Consider the following 8,922-nt stretch of genomic DNA (forward strand, 5'->3'; position numbering starts at 1 on the left):
CAAAGTGATAATAATGTATGTATGCTATTGAGACTTCAGTGCTATGATGTGAGCATTAGTGTGAGCTAGTGGCAGGTACTCTGAACAGTGCCTGCCTTCCAGAGTATACTATATGTGGCTCTACAGAACAGGAGATCAAATCTATCAATGCACTACAACGCCCCCCTCTCTTCAAAGGGACTCTCCAGGAAATACAAGGGAACACAGAATTGGATGAATGGCTACAGTTTGTGATACAAATTGTATTCCAGAGGTGGCCAGACCAGAAGGAATAAACGCCCCAAGAAGTCATTCCCTATTGTCAGGTTACGAATGAGCTATGTGCAAAAGTTGGGATCCTGTTTAAAGGTGACAGAGAAGTAATCCCTGACAATTTGAAACAGGATATCATGAAAGGAACACATTACACATTTTCTCACATACAACATGCCCCCAAATATAACATGCACCCTATTTTTAGAAGGGCCCAAGCAGGAAATGATCTTACCTTGGAGTACAGATCTAGAGTCTCCAGGGCTGGGGCTGTGTGGTGGGGCCCAATCCAGTACACTGGCACAGGGGCACATGGTGGGGCCTGATCCAGCATGTAATCCCAGACTCAGCACACAGTCGCAGACTTGGCATACTGGATCTGAACCGGCATATGGTTCCAGAATTAGCATGTGGGTTTAGGCATGATATTCTGAGCCCAGCGTTATGTTCTGGATTGGACCCAGCACCCTGGATTTGAGCCAACCTCACACACCAGCCTTATTTGGCATAGAACTGGGGAGGGAGCTCCCCACGGGTCTGGAAATTTGGTATCAGGGGTGGGGAACAGAATGTTGGAAGTATTAATTGTCTTGGCTCCTAGAGCTATGGCAATTAATACTGAGATGGCACTGCTCCTCTGCTTCCCACCACCAAATGTATGGACCTGTTGAGAGCCCTTTTCCTCACATATACTGCATGCCCCAATTTTCCACAGCTGGCTTTGCAGGGGAAAGATGTGGATTGCATGCAAGAAATAGGGTACTTCCAAGGGAGACACCTGGGAATAGAAGAATGCTAGTAACAAGCTCAGCCCCAAACAATCAGACTAACACAGAGATCCATAAAAATGTTTTCTTTTTCCCCTTCTTTGTTTTGTTGTTGTTGTTGTTTGTTTTGGGGGCTTTTTTGCTGTGGGTTGTTTTTTTTGGGGGGTGGGGAGGGAGGGTTGTCTCAGAAGGAAAAATGGAACAGAAATTGTAGTGGGGATGATTTAGAGAATGACACCAGGAGGCTCCATGTGCTTGAGAAATTTCACACAGTGCACCTCATAGCCATGGGGTAATTCTACTAGTCAGGCATGAATTGCCAGAGGAGGACTTACATGTAACAGTGTGAGAGGTATAAAGAGCATGGAAATAGACAGCAGAAGTCCAAATGGACAGTCCCATGAGATCCCAAAACAACTTTGGGAAAATGTTGGGACAGACCTGCTTGTGTTCAATGATAGAAGCTATGGGCACTTGTACATGTGACGTTGTTGCCATGTAAACGTGATGAAAATCCCCCTTTGTGTAGCTTAACAGCATCACACTTTACATGTACATGAGGTTTGGGCATCTCAAATTATTTCTCACCTTAACTAAACCACATCCCAATGTAGTTTAGTTCGACATGTAACAAATTGCACCGGTGCGGCTAAAAATCTGTCACGTGTACATGGTAATTCACTGAATTATGTGTACTGAGTCCTCTTGCTCATCTGGTGCCACTACAATTTGCAGCTACATGCAAGTCATTTTCAGTGTAATTTGCAGGTATTTGTGTGTAATGAATGGTGAAGCCCATATCGGGACCTTGCCACGAGACCAGCGCTTGACACACAGTCAGACCAACATCCAGATAAATCCAGCTGGTTGATGTATGGGTAATGGAGCCCCAGGGTCATCTGCTAATGACACTTCCCATCAAGTCCCACCCTGGAGAGTACCTCCCACTCTTAAACAGAACAGCTAGTGTGGTGGGTGAGTACAGGGGGCTTCCCTGGGGAGGAGACAATCAATCAGTGAAGGTACCTGAGAGATATCCGAGGCAGCATAAGAGTAACTACTCACAAGCCACTTGGGAATGGATACATGAAGCAGAGGAGCACAGTAGCATTCAGTAAAATTGCATTACCAATTTCCCCAAGTCAGCAAGCCCCAACCTTTTTACATGAGACACCCTCAGTAGTAAAGCAATGTGGGCGCTCAGCAGAACACTTAAACAGCCAAACCCAGATTTCAGGGTCAGGTGGGTGGCTAATGTGAGTGTCAGGTCCCTGCACCCAGTTATCACAGCCAGAGCTAGGCACCAGATGCCAAAAGTAAAATTGCACTCCCAGTTTTGCCAGGTCTCACAGCGCCCCGTTTTTACATGAGATGCCCTCAGTGGTAGAACAATGTGGGTGCTCAGCAGAACACTGAAACCCCCAAACCCCAAATTCAGGGTTGGGTGGCTATTGTGGGTGTCAGGTCGCCACACACCAATTTTTAGTAGTCCCATTATCACAGTCACAACTAGGTACTAAGGCTGTACAAAGCTTCAGTCCCTGATTCAATTTGGCAGAGATTCAGCCCCATTTGGTGGCCAAATCAAATTAGAGGACCCTTTAATCTCTCCAAATTGATTCAGAGAAATTCGGAAAGATTCGGCGATTCAGACACAGAGACAGCTTTAAATGTTTTTTCTACATACCTCTAGGTAGCAGGGGCTTGCGAGTGCTGGGATGCTGGGACGCACGGTGTGTCCCACAGAAGCACGGGGGGCTCCCCAGCGTGCTCGACAGCAGACCCGAAGTGGACCAGGAGCACTTCTGGTCCACTACTGGATCCACCGGGGAGTGTGCTGCCCTCCTCCCCCCCCGCCCCAGCTTGGTGACTGGTGCTGCTGGGTCTGGGGGGGGCAACCTGGGTCTCCCTGTGGCTGATTGCCAAGCCCAGGAGGTGCAGTGGGGCGGGGCGGCCCAGTGCACTCCCCAACAGACCCAAAAGTAGACTGGAAGATTCCTGGTCTGAGGATTTGCAGGAAATGAGGGAGGCAGCGGCCAGACACAGACGTAGGAAGGCAGGGCACAGTGCCCTCTTAGATCAGCAAGCAACCAGTGATCAGGGAGCTACTGTGAAGAATTGCCTGGCCGCACACATTCTGGCTCATGCAGACGGAGAGGGTGCTTTGTAGGAGACTCTAAAACATTCAGAAGTTAGCAGTTAGGATTCACTGTTTCCATAAATTAAATAAAAAATGTTGCTCTAGCACTTCTGTCTGCCTGATAAATACATTGCCTATAGTGGGATTGGAGTGGGGAGGCGATCTGTGGTGATGATGTTTGGGGGAGGGAGGGAAGAGCTGGAGATGGCTGACTTCTAATGGTTTTCCTTTGCTTTGGGGTTGGGGGAAGGAGCCATCCATCAGGCAGCTCCTGAGCCTGTCTCCTCTGGGCAGCTGGGGTGGGCAGCACATGACTCCTCCCCTCCACATCCAGGGACTAGGGGAGGGTGTGGGGCTCTCTGTGGGCAGCGGCAGTTTCCCACGGGTTTTTTAAAATCTGAACTACCAGGACTGCGGCAGGGCAGAGGGTGACAGAGGGGGGTGAGATGACTGCCACTCAAGCAGGGGAAGGGTGTTGTGGGAGAAAACTCCCTGGTGTTTGTTGTTTAGCAGGCTTAGAGACCAGACAACACGGGTGAAGGGGTAACTGCAGTTTATTTACTTGAGTAAAGACCATAAAACAGCAAAGAGGTAAAATGGCCGCGACTTAAGGGTGAGGCAGTTTTATATACATTTTCTAACAAAGAAACTACAAGGTTATTGAATATGCAATACTTATGGTAATCATTTTTTTACATGGTGCATTACAAATCTTAGTACTTTTCCAGAGGAAAAAGTTAGTGTTATTTTATACATTTTAATCTGTTTCCCTGTGCTTTGCTGTACCATCTTTTTCCCTCTGGGCCCCCCTTATTTTATCTCACTCCTAGCTGCAGCTGGTACCCAGTACACAGACTTAATTTTTGCTTTTTTTAACAAAATGGTTAAGGCACTTGACATAAGAAAATGGCTGGCTTAGAGATTATTTTGTTTTGTGGTTAGCAACATTACTAGGCCACAGGTTATGCCTAGTGTTTAGCTACAAAGCTAATACTATTTAATAATCTAAATTATAGTTAACAGTATACTACAGAAAACTATTTTATTTCAGGGTAAAGACAAACTTGCCCATCACAAGGGGGCAGGTGCAGGGGCCTTCAGGGCCAGTGCCCATGTTTGTGTGGGCTGTGCAGCCAGGAGACACTGCCGGGGGTGTGGGGGGAAGAGGGCATGGCCAGGCCACCTGGCATGGAGCTGGTGCCCCAGCCCTTCTCCTTTCCTCCAAGCCATGCCAGGGTCAGCCTCACCAGTCATGATGGAAGCAGCTGGGCAGCCCTTCCAGTGGGGCTGGGGGGAGCAGGGGCTGTGGGTCTGGAGTGAGAGGCACCAGCATGTCCTGGGGGCAGGGGACTGAGGGTAGGGAGTAAGGGCCACCGGCAGGGCCAGGAGTCTGGGGGTAAGGGCTGAGGGTTAGCAGCAGGGATAGGGTGCTGTGGGTCGGGAGTGAGGGGCCTCAGCAGGGACACTACCACACCCTCCTCAAACTTATTGCATCCAGCCATCCCAAGTGCAGCCTGGCACTGCTGTGGAGCCAGCCACAGCACAGAGGGGCTGCATCGGCTCCAACCCCCAAAAGCAAACCCCCACAAATTCACAGCAGCCGGCCATCCTGAGTGCAGCCTGGCACTGCTATGTAGCCAGTTAATGCACACAGAGGCTTTATTGGCTTGGACCCCCCAAAAGCACCTCCCCCCACCAAACTCACTGCAACCAGCCACCCCGAGCACAGCCCAGTGCTGCTGTGTAGCTGACCACAGTACACAGGGGCTGCATCAGCTAGGACCACCCCTGGGACTGTCCTTCCCACAAATTCACCCATGTCAGCCACCTGGCTGAGTGTCAGCACCATGTTCAAGTGGGGGGGGGGGGGAGTGGATTTACACATGAAATAAAGTTTACTTGAATAAAAAGAATAAAAATAAAATAAGAATAAAAAATATAAAAATATCATTTAATTAAAAACAAAAGTAAATATGTGTAAAAATGTGTAAAAAATGATCAAATTAAAGAAAGTACTAACTTTACACTTACTTAAAATACCTAACTTAATACCACCGCACAACTTTTGCTGATCTGCACATAGCAGTGTTCTGTGAGTTATAGGTGCCCCCTGCTGTAATGTATTACTAAGAGATCAGTGGGGTGGATTGTTAGGTGGCACCCCCTGCAGTAATTTACTTTGAATAGCAAATTGAGCAATTTATGAGATTTTTGAGCGCTCATGTGTACACAGTGACGGACATAATTAAAGCCCACCGTGCCAGTTTTGGAGGCATAGAATGATACACTGAGGAATAAATCCCCATCACATCTACAAGCACCCTATATGTGTTATGTATAGTTTAATGGTAGAGCAGATATGCACCTTTATGTATGTTTTAAACAGGGACTATGGATTTTTATTTCATTACCTGGATTAGCTTTTGTGCCCCCTTTGTTCCTATGGGTTCTTTGCTTGTATGCCTATCACAGCACTTCCCTTCTGCCTTCCCCCTGCTTTCTCACCTATTGTATTCTAATTACTCACCCCATTTTATATTCTACTCTACGCTGTCCTTCTAGGGTATTTGATTAAGTGGATTTAGGTTTATGAAACTTGTGCTATCTCTTTCTCTCTCTCTATATATATATAACCTATTTAGATACTCTGTAAAGGTACATATCTGCCCTGCCTTGTGGCTGGTTTCAGACTAATACAGCTAACTACCTGCCAGAAACTATATAGTCATGGTGTAACTGATTTTGGGAGGTGGACTATTTAGAGGACATTCAAATAAGAACAGTAATCAGGAAGCTGAAGGCACATTTTGCTAGGTATGGCATACCCCATACCTTATATTCAGTGAATGGGGCACAACATACAGCAGAGGAATTCAAAACATTTAGCACAAAATTGAAATTCAAGCGCAAGACCTCTTTCCCAGGGCATCCACAAAGCAATGGAAAGGCAGAATCACCTGTCAAGACTCATGGAAAAGGGAAAAAAAAGGACAGCACACAGTCCTTATATGGATTTGTGGAACCATCACAATACCATCAGACTAACACAGAGATCCATATGAATGTTTTCCTTTTCCTCTTTTTCATTTTGTTTTGTTTTTATTACAAGGAAAAATGAAATAGGAGTTGTACTGGGCATGATTTAGAGTGACACCAGGAAGGTCCATGTGCTTGGGAAATTTCATACAGTGCATCTCATGGCTGTAAGCAGCAGCACTGAATGCTGTCCACTTAAAGATCCAAGTTACTGCAATCCAAAAGGAGTTCCTTTATTAGTGCATAAAACACCAGGGTTCTCAGAACTTAAAAGTATGAACTCATACAGCTTAAGACAAAAAATAAAGGATGTCTACTTGGGGCTGTAACGGCTTCATACCTTCTGCAGAGGGGAACACCTACAGTATAACCCAGTTGGTTATGCTAGGAATAAGATTTGGGGTCTTAGACCAAATCCAAACAGGGCCAACACTAAGTGGAGGGGAAGTTCAGAAACACTATCCATTATATCCTTTGCTGTGCACCATGTCAGCCAAGAGAAAGTTGCTCAGCACAAATCTGTGAGAATACCTAGCTGTAACAGGGAGCCAGAGGCTCCTGTTATGAAACAGGATCAGACTCATTTTAATGGCTGCAGGGTGAGTAAACAAGCAGGCAAGATAATATGTATTAGCTAGAGAGCAGGCAGCAGGGGAGAAGAAAGAAGCTGCTGATTAGTCTGTAATCAAAGGACATTTATATATGTTTGGGTAGGGCTTGAGTTAGAGCGGTTCTGAGAGTTAGAGCGGGCTGCGCTGCCCCTCTGTCCGACCTGAGGTGCACATGCAGTCGCCGCCAGCTGAGAGCCCAGTCTGCTCCCAGCAGACAGCTGGGGTGCTGAAAGCCCTGCTGGGAGCATCCCAGGCTCCAGCGGCTACCCAGAGCCAGGGTAGCTGCTGACAGCCACAGAGCCTGGGCTGGGGGGCAGGGGCTTTGTGTGGGGGGCAAGGGGCAGTAGGGCTGGGGGGCAGGGGCAGCAGGGCTGGGGGGCAGGGGCTTTGGGTGGGGGGCAAGGTGCAGCAGGGCTGGGAGGCAGGAGCAGCAGGTCTGGGGGTAGGGGCAGTAGGACTGGGGGGCAGGGGCAGCAGGGCTGTGGGGCAGGGGCTTTGTGTAACCAGCAAGGGGCAGCAGGGCTGGGGGAAGGGGCAGCAGGGCTGGGAGGCAGGAGCTTTGGGTAGGGGGCACAGGGCAGCAGAGCTGGGGGGGCAGGGGCTTTGGGTGGGGGGCAAGGGGCACAAACAGGGCATCCTGTCATGTACTCCTTGCCTTCATTTTGTTTTTCTGCCATGCCGGCACTCTGGCACCTTCCGAGGTAGACATTGTGGTGTTTTTTGGCACTCCAGCCAAAAAACGTTACCTACCCCTGCCTTACACAAACAATCTGAGAAGGACTGATAACATTGGATTGGAGCAAGGACAGGGTGTAAGCGGGGGTGGAGCCCCCAGGAACACCACTAAGATAAGAGCTAATGGCTTCCCTTTTTTCTTCATATTTACATCAAAGCATGGTGGGCAAAATGAGGGGCACATGTCGTTACTAAGTGGTCACTGAGTCAAGCTATCAGGTCCAAAAGGTCGGCGACTAGAGGACCGCCCCCCAAAGTGTAAGTAGTCAATATTGACTACACACGGTCACTTACAGCCTTCTTTGCAACAAGAGCACACGGTTGGCTCATTGATGTGGGATATTGGACTTGGGATCAAGAGTCCATTAAAAAGATGGATTATTGACACCTGAGGCATGGGAGTAGCTATAGGGGTGGTCAGAGTCATGAAAACTGCCTTTAAGGCACTGAGAGTTCAGTTAAGGAGAAAACAACAGTAGGACCTAAACCAATGAGTCCTCTGGGATCCCAGCATTTTTTAGACACAGCAAAGGCATGGCAGATGAGTGAGGGAGGAGGGGCTCAGGGACCAGGAAGGCAAGGGTGGAGTACCAGAGAATGGTGTTAATAAAATGTCCAACCTCATTCTGCTACACCAGCACTTTGCTGTTGCTTTGAACAAGAGTAAAGTTCACCACAAACCAGCAGTGTTATTAATACTTCTCTGCTGCTTATAAGAAGGGATAGTGTTTTGTAAAACGACAACCACACCTCAGATACCCATGCCCTCTTCAAGTACTGATGCAGGAGAGGGTAGGAATAATCCATAAAGAGGGAAACTGTAATACATGCTGTTGATATTTGCCTACCCACTCTCGTCTTTGCTAAATGTGCACTTATGTGTAGTAGTACAGTGCATTTGTAATACAGAGGTGGTAACAGAATAAAGGTATTACATCTGTTTCTGGGAACCTTCCATGCTCTGTTTCAGCAAGTGCCAAAGTGGCAGCAAGATACGATTTCTACTCTCAACATGGTATGAAACTACATGACCACAGAGTCCTTGTATTCTTACAAAGGGAGTCTCCTCCAGCATTTCCTACTTCTTTCTGCACCCTGGAAACCTGTAAATATATATTTAGTGATCAAATAGACAAGGTGGTTTCTACTTCCTGCAATGAGAAAACTTGGATCTGCTAGAGTTCTCTAACTCAGCTAAACAGCAAAAAAAACAAACCCACCTGAGATCAGACTAGTCAGGATAAATTTGACTGTGATAACAAAAGAGAAAAAAATATAGGTTATCTACAGCACCTTATCCCCAAAGATTTCTTAAAGAAAGAGGGACTGGATTCATTTCTGTAGTAAAATGTTATATTACAATACTCTGAACCAGACAGAT

The sequence above is a fragment of the Alligator mississippiensis genome, chromosome 3, assembly GCF_030867095.1.
Source record: "Alligator mississippiensis isolate rAllMis1 chromosome 3, rAllMis1, whole genome shotgun sequence".
NCBI classification, from domain to species: domain Eukaryota; kingdom Metazoa; phylum Chordata; order Crocodylia; family Alligatoridae; genus Alligator; species Alligator mississippiensis.